This window comes from Mustela lutreola, chromosome 4 (genome assembly GCF_030435805.1).
Source record: "Mustela lutreola isolate mMusLut2 chromosome 4, mMusLut2.pri, whole genome shotgun sequence".
In the NCBI taxonomy this organism is placed as follows: Eukaryota; Metazoa; Chordata; class Mammalia; order Carnivora; family Mustelidae; genus Mustela; species Mustela lutreola.
Genome location: NC_081293.1, coordinates 43,135,125 through 43,157,113, shown reverse-complemented (window position 1 = coordinate 43,157,113; position 21,989 = coordinate 43,135,125). Strand labels below are relative to the sequence as shown.

The window sequence follows — 21,989 nt, the reverse complement described above, 5'->3', positions numbered from 1 at the left end:
CTGGGGACTCATTCATTTAACCAATTCTTGGGAGTCTACGTGCCAGGTCCGTGTTGCCCGCGGGATCTACAGGAAGAGGCCAGGCCTCCTGTGGAATGTCAGAGATGGGTAGACAGAGGATAAAAACAGGCAACAATGGGATAAGGGTGATCACGGAAGAGGGAGGGACTTCTGAGGAGCGCAGGGAACCCCAGCTCCAGCAGGAGGGGTCCAAAAGGCGTGAGAATAGCTGTAAGCTCAGGCTCCTGGGATGAGCACATTTTTAAAAATCATTTATTTATTTATTTATTTATTTATTTATTTATAATTTGGAGGGGATGAGCACATCTGACATGCTGTTCCATCCTGTGAGGCAGGGAAACCTAGTGGGGCTTATGGGGAAGCAAGGACATGGAGTGACTGGGTGATGAGCTGATGGCTCAGGGAGGGAACACAGGGGCACCAAGGGAATCCAAGGCAGGATGGTGGTAATGAAACCTGGCAAGGTGACTCCAGGGCCAGGTCATCAAGAATGATGTCGTTATGCACTCTCCGTATGTATCCACACACATACACGTACATACATACTTATATACATGTGATGCTTCTCACAGCTTTTCACTATAGACCCTTGAGATACTGTGATGGGCAAAAATGGTATGATTTCTGACCTAAGGAAGCTCATTTTCTAGTGGATTGAAAGAACCCATAAGAAATAATTTCTGGGCATGGGGACAAGTATGCCACATGTACCATGCTGATATTTTGGATTTTAACTTATAGTCAGTCAGTAGGAGATCAAGAATTCCAAGCAAAAGGAAAGACCTTTCTGAGCCATGACCTATGTAAAGAGTCCTGAGCTGGAGACGAAGAACATGAAAGCTCCCCAAAGCTGGGGTGTGACAGGCACTAACGGGGAAGCATGTGGAACAATCCACTATCCCCAGGGAATGACAATATTTGGAGGGACATGAAGAAGAAGAAAGCATCGAAATCTGACGAGGAGCGGACTATTTAAACAGAAATGTTTTAAGCTGTCATTCTTCAAAATGTTTTTGGCAAAGTAAGATACCTTTCTTGCTTCCTGCTGTTCCTGTAGCTGAGTTGCTGCTGGAGAAAAAGTTGGGTGGGAGAGCTCCGACACCTTTCATGTGAGGGAAACGGTTGGCTCCCCAGCCCCTGGCCCAGGAGTGCCTTGTCTTGTTTGTTTCTCACTCTGTGAAGGCCTCTGGGGCAGGCACGCAAAACACATAAATGGAAACGAGTCTCGATTTCTGTTTCCCTGCTCTACTCTTTCAGAAAAATCCAAAGCCTGCCTTGGGAAAGTGCAAATGGCCTTGCCCAGTGGGAGCCTTCCTGCTTCCACCAGGGTTTTATCCCTGTCCCTGGGCTCAGGTGCTTACTGGCCATCTATCCCGTGCCAGGCCCAGCACTCCTAGCAGACACTACTCCCAGATGTTCCAGAATGACAGAAATCAGAGATCAAGAGGACGATAAACTCTTGGGCAAGTCCAGAAGGATGGGCTCAGCCACTCCTCTCCCGGTCCTGCCCGTGCTTTTCTGTTTTAATTAAAACATGTTGAATACCAGAAAGATTGGACAGCATTTGACAGCATTATCTGCTCTACAAGCAGAAATGTGATGAGGTTAAATCAGACCATCTAAAGAGGTCCTAACTGCCCCCTTCCAGGCCTGTTCTCCTATCAGCTTGCGCTCGAGTGAGCAGACAGCAATGCCAGATATCTCACACCTGCGGAGATGAGCATGGAAAGGTGGGGAAAAAGTTAAATGCCGAAATGATGGGTGGCTCCCATGATGCCACTGTGTTCTAAGAGGTAGCCCTTTGCATCGGGACCTGCTTAGCTTTGCACACTGGAATCTGGGAGTGATGGAAAGATGCCTGCCGGGAAGGGCAGGCTGCAGCCTTACGCAGATTCTGATTTTTATCTACCCTCTACAGGCACCAGCCCAGACTGTGTGTTCTGTTACAACTTAGATAATACCAGGTCAAGCCAGACTGGGGGAAATAAAAGGAGCAAAGCATGCTCCACCTCGTGCCACGGCACAGAATTGGGAGAGCCTCATGGGTCCCTCACCTAACCCCATCCCGAGGTCTCAGAGCACCTATGCTATTTGGAAAGGAGGGTCTGCTAGACCCCCTCCACTCATGCTTTGTTCCCACGGGCATAGTAGCTCAAATGGACTCAAAGCCAAGGGCACCAATAGCTAGGATTCTGGAACACGCTGACCTTCGACTTCCAGTGGATCCTTTCAGACCCAGAAACCAAGTGTGCTTGCAGGAGATGGTGGGCAAGGGCTGGAGGGAGGAGAACGACCGAGAATCAGTGTTACAGAGGGAGCAGGAGCCTGGTCCTCATCCTTCCCCACTCGGTGAAGGTCCAGTCCCTCCCAGCTACTGCTCCTGTGACCCTGAGCGCATCATTTAAACTCAGCCTGCCTCAGTTCCCCCAGCAGTAAAATGCGGATGATAATCCATCCTGGGGGTAGCTGCCAGGACTGAGAGGTGGTATGTATAACGTGCCGGGCACACAGCAGGGCTGACAGGAGATTAGATGTTTCAGTGACACTCACGTGCCAACTTCCTGAACGCCCCATCTGGAGGTAGACCATCTGGGTCCAGCCCCATGCGCATGCCTTTCTGAGCTGTGTGATCCCGGGTAAGCTACACCTCCCTGTGTCTCTTTTTACACAAGTGGAGGGAAGCATCAGTTCCTCCATCACAAGAGTATGGGGAAGACTCAGTCAGTCATAAAGATATAAAGTCCTTCAAAGAACTTCTGGCACATAGTAAAGGCTTATTAATAAAGATTTGGTACTAGTATGATCTCCAGAGTGTGTGCTCTTGTCTAGAGCAACCAGGATGCCCTGCTTGGCCCAGAGGGTGGTTCCATATGGGGACATATGTGCTCGGAACCCCAGGCAGCAAGGGAAATAAAGGATGCTCTCTATCACAGGAAATGTTTCCTCCGGTCCCTGTGGCGTGCTGGGAGGCTCTTCCTAATACCCCAACCAGACGCAGAGATGAAAAGGTAGGTGTGCCCAGGATTAAGAGCTGGCATCTGAAACTCTGTTCTCAAATTGAGTGTGAAGGCAGCAGAACCCAATTTTACAAAATCAGTATCAGATCAAGGATGATTCTTCCTCATCTAAGAAAAAAACAAAAGCTAATGCCCTTGGACTCCTAAGTCCTCGTATCATTTAGAGAACATTTTTCCTCCAAATATTGAGATACCTCTACCTGCTTCTGCTACACACTACGTGCACACTTCCCGCACTGCCAGAAATTAATTCTTTGTCCTCTGAAATCCATACTGTTATATTTTTTTTAATAGTGTGTCTCCGACAAGGGAATAATCTTTGCTTTTTTTAAATGTGGTATTACTGGAGCACTTGGGTGACTCAGTCAGTTGAGCATCTGACTCTTGATTTCAGCTCAGGTTGTGATCTCAGAGATCAAGCCCCAGGTCAGGGTCCACACTCAGTGGGGAGTCTTCTTGGGAGTCACTCTCTCTCTCTGCCGCTCTCCCCACTCATGTACTCTCTCTTTCTCTCTCAAATAAATAAATAAATCTTTAAAAAAATAAAATGTGGCATTGTTGATGACACAAGCTATAATACAGTGGTGATCGACCAGCATAAACAAGTAGCATGTAGTTCAGATGAGAAAATGCCTACATGATGTAGTTAGTTAAGAGGTATGTTACCAAGGTATACTTTCCAACCCATGAAATGCTAACTCATCCCTTTCAGCCCCTTAGTAAAACTCATACTGAATGAACACGTACTATATGACTGGCCTCGTAGCAGGCATTTTACACCAAGAATCATATTCCATAAGCCTGTTAAGGAAATATCACTTTCTCCAATTTGCAGCAAAGAAGCAGAGATTTATTGTACATTTAAAAAAATTTTTAAAAGTAGTGCAGACTAGTTTTCATGCAGTCAGTGACTGATCGGGCTGAGATCTGAACCCTGAAATGTCTGGTCTCAGAAGCCCTGACAAGGTCTTATAGACCTTCCTTCTCGTGCTAGAGGCTAGGAATTCTCAATCGTTTAGAATGGATTTGACCTATTTTTGTTAGTCTTTTGTCTCAAAATTAATCTTCCTCAGGGCATAAATTAGAAGTTTAATTATAATAAATCCAAATTAATATTCTTTTAAGAATTTCATGACATTCCTAAGTTAAAAAGCCAGCCAGGTTTGGGAGTCACTAGAGTGAACACAAAATGATAATGACAGCAACAATACTAATTATAACACTTAACAATTAACCTTCAGATCAGAAAGGTGCATGCACACAGTAGTCTGAATCTATATCATCACGCCAAGAAAATGCTGGAATTGTTGGCAACCAGTGTCTTTCATGAGATCTCTGTGGGATGGACTGAATTATTGTCTCCTGTCAGCTTGAAAACAGAACCTCTTCATTTGAAAAATGTTGAGTTAGCCAACCAGGCTTCGTTTTAAACCTAAACAAAGCAAGCAAAAATCATAGCTTCCCTGTACACTACAATCTAGTGGAGAAAGTGAGACCAAAAACCCAGCAAAGAAAGACAAAGTAAAGAGTGTGGTAGAGGGACGCCTGGGTGGCTCAGTTGGTTCAGTGGCTGCCTTCAGCTCAGGTCATGATCCCAGTGTCCTGGAATCGAGTGCCGCATCAGGCTCCTTGCTCAGCAGGGAGCCTGCTTCTCCCTCTGCCTGCTGCTCTGTCTGCCTGTGCTCACTCTCACTCCTCTCTCTCTCTGACAAATAAATAAATAAAATCTTTAAAAAAAAAAAAAAAGAGTGTGGTAGAGAGCAGGACAGTAATTTTATGTGTCAATTTGGCGGGTCCACAGGTGGCCAAATATTATTCTGGGTGTTTCTGTGGGGGGTGTTTTTGGATGAGGTTCACATTTACATCTACAGACTGAGTAAAGTACATTGCTCTCCCCAGTGAGCATGGGGCTCGTTCAATCAGTTGAAGGCCTGAATGGAACAAAAGGGCTGACCCTTCCCAAGAAGGAGAGAAGTTCTCCTGAAGCCAGACTGCCTTCAGACTGGGTCACTGGCTTTCTCCTGCCTTTGAGCTCAAAGTAAAACAGCAGCTTTTCCTGGGTCTTGAGCCTGCGAGCCTCTCCTGCTTGCCAACTCACCCTGCAGATTTGGGGACTTGTCAGCCTCCATAATCATGTGAGCTAATTCATACACATAATTTGTACATATATATATTTAGTAACATTTATATTTAGGATATTTAATAATTAAATATATTTCTATTTCTCCTGTTGATTCTGTTTCTCCGGAGAGCTCTAGCAGACTAATGCAAATAGTTCTATGGCAAGAGGGATAGCGAATGTTCAGGTATTAAAATTTTAAGTCAAGTGGACAAAAAAGGACCCATTGAAAAGGAGATACTTGGGGCATCTGGGTGGCTCAGTCATTTAAGCAACTGCCTTCAGCTCAAGTCATAATCTCCAGGTCGTGGGATGGAGCCCCACACCAGGCTCCCTGCTCAGCGGGGAGTCCGCTTCTCCTTCTGTCTCTCTCTCTCTATCTGCTGCTTCCCCTACTCAGTCATGCATGCTCTCTCTCAAATACATAAAATCTTTAAAAATAAATAAGTTGAAGGAAAGGAGATATTTAAGTAAAACCCTGAAGTATTTGAGGAAGGAAGACCAATGAATATCAGAAAGAAGAGCATTCCAGGCTAAAGGAACAGCAGTGCCAACATCCTGAGGAAGTGTGTACCCAGTGGAAGGGGCAGCAAGGAGGGGAGGGCAGCTGTAACAGAGTCAGGGAGGTCAGGGGGACAAATCACATTGGCCTTGGGGGCCGTTCTAGATGAGATTCATGTGCAAGCCTCTGTGTATGTGTGTATATGAGTGTGTGTACAGATGTAGAAATCTTTTTCCAGGAGGGACTTCAGGCAGCCTACAAAGCTAACTGCAACAGCATACATTTTCATGGGATCAAAAGAAAAAAGGAAGTAAGGATGGAAATAAGCTGGAGCCAGCACCTGACCAGAAATCAAAGACAGTCTGTACCTCTCCAACAGGTGAACCCCAAATTTGCTCCCTACCTCCTAGGAAGCAGCCCGAACATGGGAATGCTGTTAGTCACCCCATGCCTCATGTCCAGAAGATACATGCAAACAAACTGCTCTGAGGATTATGACTATTTTTGGCATGATAATCAGGAAGAATTTCCTGGGGAAAGCCCAGACTGTGGAGAAAAAGTGGCCAGCGACAGCGCGCAGCCTCCTTGCAACGAAGGCGGTGAAAGGCTTTCCAGATCCTGTTGCTCAGGTGGCAGACTACAAAGCACCCATGCCAGTTCCACCAAGTGTGTGGGAGAGACGTGGGCATTTAACGGCACCACCTGCAGATGCCCGGACTGACTTCAGAGTGGATTTTATAGTATCGAGAAGAGAGGACAGACCTCTTGTCTTCATGCCATCCTGAGTGGAGATTCTTGCAGCTGGTTTACAGACAGAAAAAGTGAGTGTGACCTCTAGACTGGCCTGGTACTACCCAGCAATCTCCAGGAGGACAGACAGCTCTCTCCTGCCACTCAAGGAGTGACCTCAAAGCCTTCACAGAAAATGGAGCCAGGGAGAGATGACATCCTTCTGTAGAAACCACGGGTGCTACTAGGAACAGATCTCACCTGTGCCATGAGGCAAGACAAGGATTATTACTGGTGGGACCAGGAGTCACCTCAGGAAACTGCTGGGAATCTGCTTCAGACAAATGGGCACTTAGGGACTGACCAATGCTCCCTTTCAACTAGCACAGCCAGGATTATTGTATTAAAAAAATATAAAGTCACTGCCACTGGAGACTCGCATGAGTCAGAAAGAAACCACCCCCCAACCCCTGAAAAGCAAGCAGAGAGGTGCAGCCTTGGAGAAAGGACAGCCAGACCAGGACATACCAGGAGACCATGTTATGTGGAAGGGATTGGTTGGGGGTGGCCCAGCATGGAAGGGTAGGCAAGGACCTTTTAAGGACAAGAACATGCAATGCTGAATTTCTGGGTGGTTTCCTGCATGGGACTGTGATGTTTCCATCAGGTCAGATCTTCCCCCAAATCTGCTCCAGATGAAAAAGAGCTGGAGAACAGGCAGCAAAGAAAATGACATAAATTTTAGGGAAGTTGAAGATACATGGGCCTTGTCTCGGGAAGATTCTTTCAGGGGTTTATTACCTGACCAAGTATCTCATGGTTCAAGATGTTAACAGCATGTCAGCTCCCCGGAGCACCTGGGTGGCTTAGTCGCTTAAGAGTCTGACTCTTGGTATCAGCTCAGGTTATGATTGCAGGGTCCTTGGATCGAGCCCTGTGTCAGGCTTGAGGCATCTACTTGAGATGCTCTCTCTCCCTCTCCTCCGCCCCTCCCCCTGCTCTCTCTCCCTCCCTCTAAAATAAATAAATAAAGCTTTAAGATAAAAAATAAAATCATGTCAGCTCCATGTTAAAGAACTCTTTGACCCTCATCTCAATAGCAGAGTTCCAGCTTCCCTATTAGTCAAACACAAGCTCTGACTTTGGTTTATATAAACCAATCCTCAAGCTATAATCACACACCCATACCTCACAGCACCTACCTTGGGTGGGGCCATAAAGGTTGATGGGAAAAGGACCGACCTCCAGAGAGAGAATCAGGCACCCAACGCTGGTTAGGCACCTGCCCTAAGACAGCACGTGAGGCATTTGAGAAACTGGGTGTAGAGGAAGGCATTCCCACCCTCAGCAGACTTTGTGACCAGAGTGTAGCAGCCACCTCCCAGGAGCTGGAGCCAGGGGTCACTCTGGCTCTCAGGTCCAAGAGGACCCTGTCCCTGGGTTGTCACTCCTAGAGCTGATGTGCCAGGCCTGCCTCTTGGCCAATGGCTCAATGGCTCACCCATCTGCAGGTCGCTGGACTCCAGAAGAAAATGGGAGTGTCCTGGGAGGGTTGCAAGGAGCTTAGAAAGGCCAAGACGGTCAGTCACCATGAGCTGTGAGGCAGCCTTTTCCCCCCTCGCCCCTCCCCACACTCCCACCTCCCCCAGGGGCTTATTTCTATTGGCAATCTCAGTGGTGCACAGCCACATTTAGCTAAGTGGCACTAAAATAAAATGGACTATAATTATTGTTATAGATTACAGTAATTACAGAGGGGAAAGGGCTGATTAGATTAGCACGCCCACCCCCCACCAGGACCCGGCTGACAGGAAGCAGACTTGTGCACGGGGCAATGAACCTGCTGTGAGCGTTGGATGTCACTCCAGCCTCCCAGGGCCCAGGCTGCAAAGGGTAGGGAGGCTGAGGAGGGGCAGTGGGTGGGAGACATTCTCAACCTGGAAATGAACAAGCTGTTAGAGAATGAGGTCTCTCACCAGCCCGCCTAGGGGACTCATTCAGCCAACACTGCAGCCTATGTGAGGGGCAGAGCCATGGCTGGGCTTCCCAGCCCTTCCCTCCCATGAAGAGACTTTCGCCTCTGCCTCTCAGCTCTGGTCTGCCCCCTCACATCAGGGCCACAGAGGTCTGCACGGAGCACCGAGCCTACCAAGGGTGACTGAGATACTAGCAAGTGACTTAGACTCTCTCTGAGCTTGCTCTTTGGTTGACACAAAGAGCATCCCATTCATGTAATGTTGTAGTGAGATCACAGACATAGAGTGCCTAGGACAGACTGGGCCTGGCAAGGAGAAGAGCCTGGTAAATGTGACCAGTCCTTCCCCTGTCCTGGCCAATGCTGTCTCCATTGGATTTACTGGTGCTGTCATCCTTAGGGGCAGCCTGGCCCCCTGATCTGAACAATGCTGACCTTGGGTGGAAGACCATAGCCTACAGTGGCCTTGGCCATGAAATCGGCATTTCCCTTTGAGTAATGGCTCTACTATCTACTTGGAGCCCATTCATAAACGGTACTGTGGGTATGGCTACCCCTGAGCAACTCCTGGCTTGTTTGTGGGTTCAGTACCCCCGTAGGAGCTAGGCTCCTGTGTTTCCCTTTCAATCATCTCTCCTATAGGAATTACAGCCTTATTTTGAATCCTGGGGTGGAATAACTGGGAGCTCATGTCATGGCTATCTCCAGCCCAGAACCTGCTTAGCTTCAGTGACACCTAACACTCCTTGGAAACTCGGGGCCACCAATGTGTCTGAAACAGGCATATGCTCAGCCCAGTTTACTGCCCCACCAGGGGAGCTCCACCACCTCCCCGGCCAGACCATTCCTTGGCCACCATCAATTGTTGAGGCCAAGGCCCAACACTTTCTAATGCTCTGTCCTACTGACAGCCATCCGCCCATGGCCAGTGCTTCCAGGTACTTCCCACCAGAATTTCTTTCTATGCATGATACTTCTGCTTCCAGATCTGAGAAGGGGCCCTATGGCTCAGAGAATCCATTCCAAAATCACTCCCCAGGGTTTGCTCCTGCTTATGCTCTCTGGTCTCATCTCCCACTACCCCTGCAAAATACTTATCGCATCATAAGTATCTGCTTACTCATCGGTCACCCTCAGTAGGCTATAAACTTCATGGAAAAAAAGTTATTTTGCCTTTAATTACTTCTTAGCAGAGTGTCTGACACATAGTAGTCTCCAATTAAGAGTTGATGAATGAATGAAAAAAAATAAGAAAGCATTAATGCCTAGAGCTTGCCAGCCTTTAACTTTCTTCATTTACTCCTCTGTGGGGCGAAAGTTTCCTTCTGGAACACAGTCAGGAGTAGGGAGGTGCAGGTGCAGTGAGCCTTGCCACAACAGGCAGGTGCTCCCAGGCACCGCTACACAGTGCCCTGGCAGACACTGACCTGGGCCCAGCAGGGAAGGAAGGAAGGAGGGTGTGGCAGATTACAAAGACTGAAAGAACACATCCGAATGGAGGTGGAAAGCACTTGAAAATCTTGGCTATGGAAGGCTTATCATAAGCCCTGGAGATGAGGTCTCAGTCTATATAAGTAAACGGGCAGATCTGAGATTCCACGTGGCCTCCTCTTCCCTGGTAAGGGTGGAAAACCCCAGGCTTGATATGGGGCTTGTTCAAGCCTGGCTCGTGTTGCTTATCACCTCCACTCCTTACATTCAGCGAGAAGAACTGGATCCAACTTAAAGGCTTTCCTGAAAATCTGCAAGTTGCGACCAAGCCAGTTTCTGTTTTCAGGCTCAATGATTTACCTGTTGTCCTCTGCCGTTGGGAGAGAAAACCAAAGTATTGATGTGTCCATGAACTTAGACAATTCATTGTTCATGGTCACCTTGCCAGTCAAGCTCCCCACCCGTTTCCCACTGCCACACAGCTGAAGGCTAGTGCTTCCAACATATTCAGCCAACCTTGACCCGGGAGCACCTGCAGCAATAGAAAGCCTCAGAAGGCTAACTGCTCAGTGGAAAATCTTGGGACCTTGCCTCCCATGGAACAGATCCCACCCAAGGCGGCCTCTCTGTTTGCTCTTCACATTCTCCTGATGTCCCCGTTGGCCTCTCTCAAAGATAATGTGTGAAAAGGTAAGACAGACATGGGCCTTTCTGTACGATGTGATGCCCATGATCAGATGTCACTGGCTGGGGGACTAGGCAAAGTCACTTTCTTTCATGTCCTAAATAGACTGCTGAGTGTGACCCCCGTTCTCTGTCTTGGGGACCGGGTGTCTCCCAGTAATGGGTAAGCGGACACAGTGAACTACATGCAGTTTCTTGTCATGCAATCCTCAGGGAGACCATGAGTTAGAAATTGCTTACCATGGACACTTCTAGAAGGAACCCCCTGATCTCTAGGTATGACACACCTCTTAGAGGATGCCTGATTTACTGGCCTTGGTTCTCTACTCCAATCCTTATCCCCAAATCCTCAAGTGCCCCTGTGGGCATCCAGGCTCCAATTCTAGCACCTTCCCCTTCTCCTCAGGTAGAGCCAATCCCGACCAGAGAAGATGAAGTCCTCCTGCCGAAGCATAGGTGTCCTACCCCAGCATCCATCCAGCCTGATGAGCTCCTTCTGCTTTAAAAGGCAGAACTGTTGAATCCTCCTAAGAGGGCCCAAACTCTCACCTGGACCGGTCTCAGAGTCAGGCCCGCCAGCAGAAGCCCTTGGACCCCTAACGTCGAAACAGAAGTTGTGAAGTCAAAGACCTCACTGAAGCCATACAACTTCCATCAATCCCTAGAACTCTCCAAGATTTGTCACACCTTAGACCTTTGCCTCTCCTTTCCTCTGCCTGTAGCACATTCCCCTGGCTCTTAGTGTGGCTTTCCCCTGCTCAATGTTGAGGCTTCCATTCATATATTATATCCTCAGAAAGAACCCTGCAGAGCATGGCCCCACACCCAGCACTGCCCTATCACCACCAGAACCCTTCCCGTTTTCTTCTTAGCATTTACCGCAACCTTTCATTCTTACAGTTAGGGAGCTCTTGCTATGGTCTGTTTCCCTGCTGTCCTTTCTGCAGCACCTGGCTAGCCCAGAGGAAGGTCCTTGAACATTTGTTGGCAGATCACATGAATTTATTCTCCGATGGAAGGCAAACACTAAATGTTTCTAAATATAACTGACTGGGTGGCCCAGTCAGTTAAGTGACCAACTCCTGGTTTCAGCTCAGGTCCCGATCTCAGGGGCGTGAGCTCAAGCCCTGCATTGGGCTCCACTCGGCATGGAGTCTGCTTGAGATTCTCTCCCCTTCTCCCTTGGCCCCTTCCACTCGTGCGCTCTCTCTCTCTCAAATAAATAAATAAATAAATCTTTAAAAAGTAACAAAATAGGGGCGTCTGGGTTGCTCAGTGGGTTAAAGCTTCTGCCTTTGGCTCAGGTCATGATTCCAGGGTCCTGGGATCGAGCCCCGCATCGGGCCCTCTGCTCTGCGGGGAGCCTGCTTCCTCCTCTTTCTCTGCCTGCTTCTCTGCCTATTTGTGATCTCTGTCTGTCGAATAAATAAAGAAAGAAATAACAAAATAAATATAAATAATCAACTGAAGATTTTTTAGGTCCTGAGTATCTGAGAAGGCTCATCTCCCAGGGTACCTGATTTATTTTTGCCATAGAATCGCCTGGCCCTCTGCCCAGAACTTGTTTCCTTCTTCAGTATGGCTAGCAGCAGGCTCCCAGGTATATAAGGGGCATCTGGAGGCAACCTTTAATAACTCAACAAGCCAGGAGGGTCTGGGCTGCTTTAAAGGCTTCAGCTTAAGCCAGAACTTGCCCAGGAAATATACCTGGACTGGAGAATGTGAGAGGCGGCAGGCAGAGGGGGGCACATGGCTTCATCTTGCATTCCTGCCCTCATTTCTCTTTGCACTGATGGGGGGCGGGGGGCAAGAGGAACCAACCACCACTTGTACGTTAATATTTCTGTAAGCTGCCACTAATCCTTTTTTGGCATGAGGCAGGATATAAATAAATAAATAAATAAATAAAAATAAATCAGCTCCGTCTTCCCCCCAGAGTACCCCCACTCCGCTTGGATTTAGGTCATCCACATGTCTATGATCTATTTTCGACTTTCAGGATTCCGGCGGTGTAAGCAGGAACCACAGAGCTGGCTCTGGGACCGAGACACCTGCCAAAGCCGACAGTCGGCGGGGTCCTGCTGCTAGTGCGCAGTCTGAGACCTGGCCCCTGACGGCCTGGGAAAGTGCCAGTGTAGCCCAGAGGGACAGAAAGCACACGGGAACCGGCAGTACAGCAAAGCCAGAGGAATAATCAAGGGTCGCCTCACTCCCTGGACTGGAAAAGCGGGGTTAGGAATAAAGACTGTCTCTGAGGGTGGGGATGGGTGGCACAGCTCCTGGTGCAGCATCTGGGACAAGGCATGGCCCCTGGTACCAGACACCTCATCGGCGGCACGGGTATGTTCCAGCTGCCACGCTCCGAGCACAGCCTTATGGATGATCCCTTTGCCACAGCTAAAGCTGCAAGCACTCGGAAGTTTCACAACAGAGAGGGAGGCTGGGCAGACTTCAGACCTGCCCACCAAGTGACAGTCCGCGAGGCCCTCGTGTGACCTCAGCACCTCACAAGCAGGTGAGCAACCCGAGCGCCAGCCTCAGCCTGTCCTAAACAACCCCCGCCCCACGGTGACATGAACGAGCTAAAATGCAAAGCTTTCCTCCACTGCAGAAATAACAGTCCATGTGCACAAGTGTGTTTCCAAGAATCGGAGTGGTCTGGGTAGGCTGCTCTCCTGCCTCACCCACCCCAAGGAGCCCCCTGCTCTGTGAGGCGGCACCCACCTTCCTTGCGCCTCTCGGGCATTCACACCTGTTCTGCCATCTGCACAGAGGCCTCTCCCTCCGGCACAACCTTGCCTGAATCTGCACCAGGACTCTTGGCTTAGATGTTACTTTGTCCAGAAGCTTTTCCTGATGCCACCCCCCACCACACCCCCCAGCCAGGCTGGGACCATTGTGTGTTTGGTCCTCCCTGCCCTCCTGCAGCCACAGCCTTCAGAGCCCCACTGAAAATGTCCCCTGGACGGAGGAAGGACCACCCTCTAAATGTGGGAGGGCAAGGCTCTGTCTCCTTTTGTCCCCTGTCGTTTCCCTAGCAGCTAAACCCATGACTGGCACATAGCAGGGACTCAATAAATATAGATGGGGCAGAAGAATGATGGAATGAGGTGACAGTTAGCCAAGCACCAGCACTTTGTCACTAGGCAATTGTCCTCAAGGGACCCGGCTCTACACTCACAGGCCATTTCAGGCCTTCAAAGGGGGGAACTGGCAAGAAACAAACAAGGTCTACCTCTATGAGGAAAGAGCAAGATGGAGAAATTACAGGAGACAAGAGCTGGGCAGAATGGAAGCTCTGTCAGGAGGAATGGGCTAGCTGGCCAGAGGGGAGGGCAGCAGGTAAGACCAGCAGGGGAGGGTCCAAATGCCCTCAGGCAGAGGACCAGGACACTAGGATGCTCCTGCCTGAACCTATCACCTGAGACCAGGAGACACCCAGCCAGGACGGGTGTCTAATCCCGGCCAGGATTCGTCTAACCCACCTTCTGGCTTGGTCAGGCACATACGGGGACACACTGCCCTGCCCAACAACTGGACATCCAGAGGCTAAGAACGGAGGTGGCTGCAGAGAGACACCCAGCTTTAAAGGAGTCAGGCACCTTGTCACTTTAAGGGGCATCTGGCTTGTCATTTCTCCTCCTCAAATCCCTCCTTCCTCCTCCTACCTACTGCCCTGAACCAAGCCCTCATCGTGGCCTGGACAGAGCCTTCCACCAACCAGCTCCTGCTCTCCTGTTAGGGAAGTCTTCTGAGGTGTCAACCACATCCTAGCATTTCTTAAGCACCAATGAGAAGCTCATTGGCTGTGGTCCTGGTCTTCCTGAGGGCCTGGGGGCAGTGAGGGGAACACGCTCTATTGCCCTTATAATCTGCTTCCCTTCTAACCCTGCCTTTCTCAGACACAATGAGGGACCTTCATCCCCAGAAACTCCAAACCACAGTGACCAGACCATCCTGCTGGGTGGTGGCCCCTAAGTGAAGAGACAGGCGTTAATGAACAGAACGTGGGTTTCCCCACACGAGGGCTACATCACTGAAGAGCTCAGACCCCACACAGCACAACAGGGCACTAAGCAGGGGAATGGCCATGCTGTCGTCTCTCCCAGCCTCAGCCAGGACAGACGCCTCAAGATATGATGGGACGAAGGAGCTGAGGGCAGAGAGCTCAAGTCATATCAAGGACAATGTAGACTGGAAAGAATTTTCTGAAAGTCCCTTCAAATTCTGAATCCTGAAAATTATGGAGAAACACACGCCTTGGACAAGGGAGCCCAACGTCTGTGAGAGGGATCACCAGTTCCCATGGAGATGGAGGACTGCCCCCCTTCCCCCCTCCCTAGCCCTGATCCCTCCCCTCGCTCCCTACAGGGAGCCAGAGCTCCTCAAAGATGGGCAACAACCAGAAAGAAAGATGCACAGAATTTCCCCCCCCGGAAGTGGGTAGAGGAGGCAGGGGCAGGCATGGGGAAGAAAGGAACACCTAAAAGAGCAGATGATAAAAATGTGCAATCCACCAGAAGGGATATCCCTTAGAAAGAGAGAGAAAAAAGATGAAGAGTTCAGACAGATATTCTCCCCAGTCTCAGAGAAGTTACAGATGACAGAGTCTCTGAAAGGGAAAGGAAATCTGAGAGACAAGATTTCAAAGAAGAGAGATTCTAAAACAACAGACAAAGACAATGAAAAATGGTGGGGCTCGAGAAAGAGAAGGTGGGAGCCCCTGGGCCCTCTGTGCAGGGCCCACAGACGGAAAGCTGGCAATGGGGGGTGGCGGCACCAGGTAGCAGGGGCGCTGGGGAGTCCCGGAGAAGCTTGCCGGCCAGGCAGAGAGGACAAGCACATTCACGGACAAGGGTGTAACTCAAGTTCTCTGTGGTCTTCCAGCTGAGCCGCAGAGCGTGCCTTTCCCCAAGCCACCCTTCTTCGGGCCTGGACCCTCGGCCTCCCTGGAACTGCGGCCCAGCCCACCGGAAGACCCTGTCCCCACTGTCAGTGCCACCTTGACGTGCAAAGCTCTTGAGGGCTGCTGTGGGAAAAACAAGCCTTCTCTGTCAGTTCTGAAATTCAGACAGTGTTGTCCCTGTCTCTGGATGATGCCACAGGACTCAGGGCCTCAAATAAATCTTGTATTGATATTTCCACCAGTGGAGGGAGCCCTGGTGAGGTGCCTTTCAATATTTTTTAAATGATTTTTCCTCTTGGCTGTACTTCATAATAAGTCATCAGACACTGAAAGCCAGAATCCTCTTTCTTGCTGAAATGATTTGTTCTCTGGCAGGATTCAGGGTTTATTAGTCTGGAATACAGCTCACGATCCAAGCTGAGAGTTGCCGAAGGCCTCGGGTCCCCGTCTCCCAGGTGCCCCCCTCCTCCCGGTGCCGGCCAAGCACAGCGACCGCGACAGCTCTGTCTGGGCACCCAGATCCATGGGGCAGAGTCCAAGGCAGGATCACCCCAGTGCCTCCTCCATGGAAGTCGCCCTCTTCCACTCAATGTGGAAGGCCCTCCCCCATGACACCCCAACAGCATGGCAGGAAAGAACACCACAGAGTTCCACAGCAAGGCACCTTCTACAAAACCACACCAGAGTGAGGGCTCCTGAGGGAGCAGTCCAGGAAAGCAGAGAGCAATTCAGGTCCTTACCCACGACCTGATTTAGACAGGTGCCTACCTTGGGGCTCCACTACACTTCTGGGTCTCACAGCGGCCCCACTTAAGGCAGGCGTCCAGCAGGAAGAACTACTCGTGGACAGGGGTGTTTCCCATGGGTCAGGATGTTCAGGTTTCTGGGAGCCCTGGCACCGCCGAGTCGTACACCCCCCAGGACGGTCAAGGTGCTCTTTTTCTTTCCACCACCTTCAAACAAGGTAAGTGCGGATGGGTTGTGTGCCTGATGCTCAGATGTACAAAGGAGGAATTCAGTGTTGGCACCTTCGGGGAGATGCAGATGGAAAGCCCATCGTGCCTCGCTCCCACCTTTAACATGCACTGGATTGAGCACCTTATCCTGAGTGGGAGCCACCAAGTACCCACACGGCCTGACACAGGTGTTAAGAGGCTTCCAAAAGGTTTTCAAGATCAAGGATATGAGATCGTGCAGCCTGGATCCAAATATGCAAATCTCTCTATCGTGACAGAAAGGAAAATGCTGTGTTATGTGGTATTTGTGTGGTGCAGTCTTAAATTTGCCTTCATCTTTATGACTGGTTTTAGGAATAGTGACTACTTTAAAATCCAGATAAGGCTTAGAATTACAGAAATTTAGAACTGGAAGGCCCTTTGGATGACAGAGTCAAAAATCCCATGGGCAACAGGAATCCCCTCCATAGCATCTGGACTCCCCTTGAGGAACCCCAGTGATGGGGGCACTCACTACTTCACAAGGCAGCCTATGATATCTCTCTTCTGACAGCTCTGTTAGAAACTTACTTTAGTTGAAAGCTGTCTTCCTACAAGCTCTTTCTTCTGGAACAACACAGAGCACACTCCCACTCTTCTAGAAAACATACTGTCCTGGGACTACTTCTAGGGTCCTGTGAGCTTTTGGGAGGTAAGGTCTCAATTATCCAAGGTTACTAGTCCTCCCAAGCAGCCCTCAAGAGCCACCTCCCTTCTTGGATTCATTCAAACCTTTCAAGGTTTTCCAGTCTCCCCTGCTGGAGCTTTCCTCTGTACTCAGAATGTCTCTCTCCCAGACTATCTCAGTGGCCACCTTCCCGCCCCTCATGGCTCCAGGCCCTCTTCCCCCGCCCCTCACTGCATGGAGTGATTTTTCCACAATGAAACCTAGCTTTTATATAGCAGGTAATCTGCACAGAGCTCAGAAGATATGCCAGGCACTGGGCTAGGCCCACACAACCTTAGGTATGCCTTGCAAATAGTCCCCATTTAACAAGTGAAGAAAAGGACCTTAACCAAATCTCTAAGAGGCTTTCTCAAGTTTAAACATCTGGCAAGTGCCAGATGTTAGAGCTCAGCTCAAGTGTCCCTGGCACAGAGTGGGGGTGCCCCCACTTTCTGTATGTAGTTCAGCCCCCAGAAGATGGGCCTTCACAGCCCTTCCAGACCCATTTTCCATCTTGGGGCTTCCTTTCCTCAAGGTTCTGGGTCTGGCCACTCTGAGCACACTGCCCCCCAGCAGAAGCAACTATCAGCACTTGCTTTGTGTTGCGAGCTGTAGCCTCCTGGTCCCTGCTCCCCCAGCCCGGGAATCTGCGGCCTGCCAGCAGCTGGCACCTCCTGCCCAGCCAGCAGTGCAGCGGTGTGCTCTTCAATCCAGTTTTATCTGCACCTCGACTAATCACTTCCTCTTCCAGGGTCTCCTACCCCAGCCCCCAGCCACATGCCAGCCCCCGTCTGTTCCCTTAGCTGTCCCCATTCCAGATGTTGGGCCCTTGGAGTCAACATCTCTATCTTACTCGTAACATCACTCACATCACTTCACAGAAGGTCTGTGAAGAAGCCACGGAAGGAATCCAGTCCTGCTTCTAGACCACCAGTGGTCACAGACATTCTCCAGCCCTAGTGCCGGACCCTAGTGCAGGGCGCCATCTTCCAGCTTTCCGGTTTTACCGATCGATATGAACTTTGCCCCAGGTGTAACATGTTCTAGACACCCCGCAGGTGGGAACTACTGCTACTATTTCCAGGAAAACAAAGCTCCAGGCAGATAAGGACGAGCCTATGAGAAATCAGAGCATGATTACACTGGGAGACAAGCCATGGGATAAGGAAAAACCCAGGGGTCCTAGGTGACAAGACTGAAACCAGCATTTGTCAAGAGAACTCTACAGAGCAGTCCTCCAACAGTACTAGATCCAATGGCAAAGAGCGGCGGCGGCAGCAGCAACAAGTAAAGTCCTCTAATAAATGAACTTGGGAAGAAAAAAAAATGGCTCCAGCAAAAATTAAACAGATTTATTTACTACAGACTTTTAATATGCTAACGTGTGCTGTGAATCATTATAAGATAGATCTAACATATAGCATTCCTCATACTCCATTTTCCCTGGAGCCCCCTCCTTCGGGAAGCATCTTCTTGAAGTACTGTTGCTCAGAACAGACTCTTGGAAATGCTGTATTAATCTCTCTGTCAGGACAGGTGTTTCAATGGATTGTTTTTACCCAAATGAAGGCTGTAGATTTTTCCCCTGCTGAGGTTATTTCGTTAGCCTCCCCGAGTCTGCCATAATGATTTGAATATCAGCTCTGTCACCCATCATTTTAGGTACTTAACATGATCAGTAACTTAATCATTTACATGATTTATAATATCGTAGGACAAGAACAAGCATAGCTATTCCATCCCTGAGACTGAATCTCAGAGTGTCAGTGCTTATGGAGAAAACCCATATCAGGCAGAGAGTGTTTTCAAGCTCATGCCTACAATAAAGTCAATCATTAGTTTTTTAATTCTTTTTTTTTTAAGATTTTATTTATTTATTTGACAGAGAGAGAGGGAGAGAGAGAGATCACAAGTAGGCAGAGAGACAGGTGGGGGAGGGGCTAAGCAGGCTCTCTGCTGAGCAGAGAGCCCTATTCAGGGCTTGATCCCAAGACCTGAGATCATGACCTGAGCTGAAAGCAGAGGCTTAACCCACTGAGCCACCCAGGAGCCCTGAGTTTCTTAATTCTTAAGCATGCTTTTAACCCTGTCCCTCAATGACAGCCAATAACATCACACCAGAAATACTTCTGGGTGCCCATGAAGGAGAGCGATTCTCAACAGAGGAGGCATCCTCGATGCCCAGCTTTCCCAGAGCATAAGCATTAGAGTACCTAAAGGACGGATACATTGAAGAACTTTCAGGTAATCTACTAAATGTGTTGGTTCTCTAGTGGGGTTTAAGTAGTGGCAAGTTCAAAGTTTTATTTCTAAACAAGTGTCTGGGGTGCAGTCAGTCCTTGCCACTGGGTGCCAATAGAACCCCGTGCTGTGAAAGCAGCTGAGCCAGAGATAAGACCGTGCATTTGCCTGCTGTAATCATGAGGCAACATAGCCATGCCCTTAAGGTCAGACATTCATGGAGATGCATAAAGCTGGCATACTTCCAAGTGATTGCCTTCCCTGCCTCCAAAGAGACAGCAAATTCAATGTGGATTATTTACCAACCTCTTGCACTATTTAGGTAGGTCTCTGATTTAAAATGGCAGATGGCATATTCTCCCCCAACTTCTAACTAAAATATTTATAAAGACTCAGAAATGATTTTTTAAGAAATCAAAGAAAAAAGAGGAGGACAATACTGGCAACCATCCTATTGTAAATACTGGGGAAATGGCCACTGAATAGAAGGTTGTCGGATATGAATGGAGAAATATAATCAGTGCACCACGTGTACTCTTCTGCAAAAGATAGGACAGCCTCACCTTTCTGAACCATCATCAGCGGATATTCTAACGTTACCCTCCCCTCCTGCACTTGCCCTTGAGATTGGAGCCCAGCGTCTATGCTAACTTGAAGAATATGCATCAGTTCCCAGTGCTTCCTGCTCCTGGGCAGCCAGATGACTTCCTGGGTCTCCTCCAACCTGTGACAGCAAAGGTTCCCAAAAGGTATTCTGCAGAACATCCATCGTATAAGGTACAGCTCAAAGAGCTTCAGCTAGCCCCATCCCAAGGAGCTACAGCGCCATTAAAGACTCTCAGAAGTCATTCAGTAAAAAATCTTCTACAGTTTTGTTTCATTCAATATTTCTTAAATACATTTAGATACATGACATTTTTACTTTTCACATAACGTCTATACACATTCAGAAGAACTACTATCCCCCAAACATACTTTCAGAAAATGCTCCAAATTCGTTCAGGAAAAACAACTGCCAGAGAACTATAGGGCAAGAAGTGGAGAAGAAATGGAACGGTGAGGATACACTGATTCCTGGGAAATGTAGTCCCCACTAGCAAAGCTCATTTGGCTAAGACCCTTTCAGAAAGAATTGTAACATCTTACAGCAGGCATTATAGTAGTTTCCTGAGTAATCTATTTCCACCGCTAGAGAGAACAGCTATAGATAGAACAATGTACAATGTAGTAAACAACATTTGCAAAATAATTCAGAGGATATTTCTTTTTTTTATGAAACTGTTACAAAGAACTAAAAGAAGAAAATGAGCTAAGACAAAAAGTCACAGGAAGAGACACAAATATAAAACCTGAGATTAAGAAGGGAGTTGGTGAATTAAGGAAGGAAGGGTTGCAAATAAAACGAAACCTCTAATTTCCAAGTTCAAGTCTACATTGGGATCAATGAAGCAAAGACAGAATTGGTGAGGGGACACCTTGTCTTCCTGGCAATGTGAGAGACAGCAATGACAAGGGCTAAAATGAAAAGTATGGGAGGACAGAGAATGGGGAGCAACACCATAATTGCAGAAGACTCTTGGGAAATAGATGTACAAACCAGCAAACACACACACTTAAGAAAACCAAACAAAACACAAAGAAATGGTTTTTGAGTTTTAAATGAATCAATGGTAAATCAAAGGAACTTATAATGTTCAAAACAAAATCATTTCAAACAAATCAAGATACATTCTGGTAAAAAAAAAATACTTTAATTGAAGAAAGGATATATGCTACAATAAACTCTTAACAGAAAAAAAATTACACTGATTAAAATCAGTGTGATCTCAGATTTTTCCTTTCTTACATTATAAACGAAAAAAGAAGTGTTGTCTTCAGCTTGTGTAATAACACAAAAAGTGTGTTATGGGTTAAGAAGGGCAGTGCCAGATATAAAAGGCTCAGAAATTAATAAAAAGGGACATACTTGGAAAAATCACATGCATATATTAATCCAGCCACCTGAAAGAGATAACACAGTACAGAAATCAAGCACAGTACAGAAATCAAGACTGGCAAATCACAGTAGAAAAATGATGACACTGAACACTGAAATAACTTAAGCACATAGTTTATCTATTTTTTTTTAAAGATTTTATTTATTTATCAGAGAGAGAGGGGGGGAGAGAGTGAGCACAGGCAGATAGAATGGCAGGCAGAGGCAGAGGGAGAAGCAGGCTCCCCGCCGAGCAAGGAGCCTGATGTGGGATTCGATCCCAGGACGCCGGGATCATGACCTGAGCCGAAGGCAGCTGCTTAACCAACTGAGCCACCCAGGCATCCCATAGTTTATCTATTTTTAAATTGAATCTTCGCATTTCTGATAGTTATATGCCGATCTGCCTCTTTCCTCCCCCATGCAGGCAGAATATCAAAAAATGAACAACCAACCACTATTAAGTGCCCTCTTTGGGAAATAGGAAAGCAAGGTGTAGGATGGTAGTAGAAGCCCCGTGAGCCAGGCATTTGCCTTTGGCTCAGGCCATGATTCTGGCTTCCTGGAATCGAGTCCCACACTGGGCTCCCTGCTCAGCGGGAAGCCCACTTCCCCTCTTCCACTCCGCATGCTTGTGTTCCCTCTCTCGCTGTCTTTCTCTGTCAAATAAATAGACAAAATCTTTAAGAAAAGAAAGAGGAGGAAGAAGAAGCACCACCACCACCAC

The 21,989-nt window shown here is 48.3% G+C and overlaps 1 protein-coding gene across 2 annotated transcripts in view; it reads right to left on the bottom strand.

Moving 5' to 3' along the window:
* GRID1 (glutamate ionotropic receptor delta type subunit 1) overlaps positions 1–21,989 on the bottom strand; it is a 693,966-nt gene that overhangs the window by 158,373 nt on the left and 513,604 nt on the right. The window lies entirely within an intron of this gene.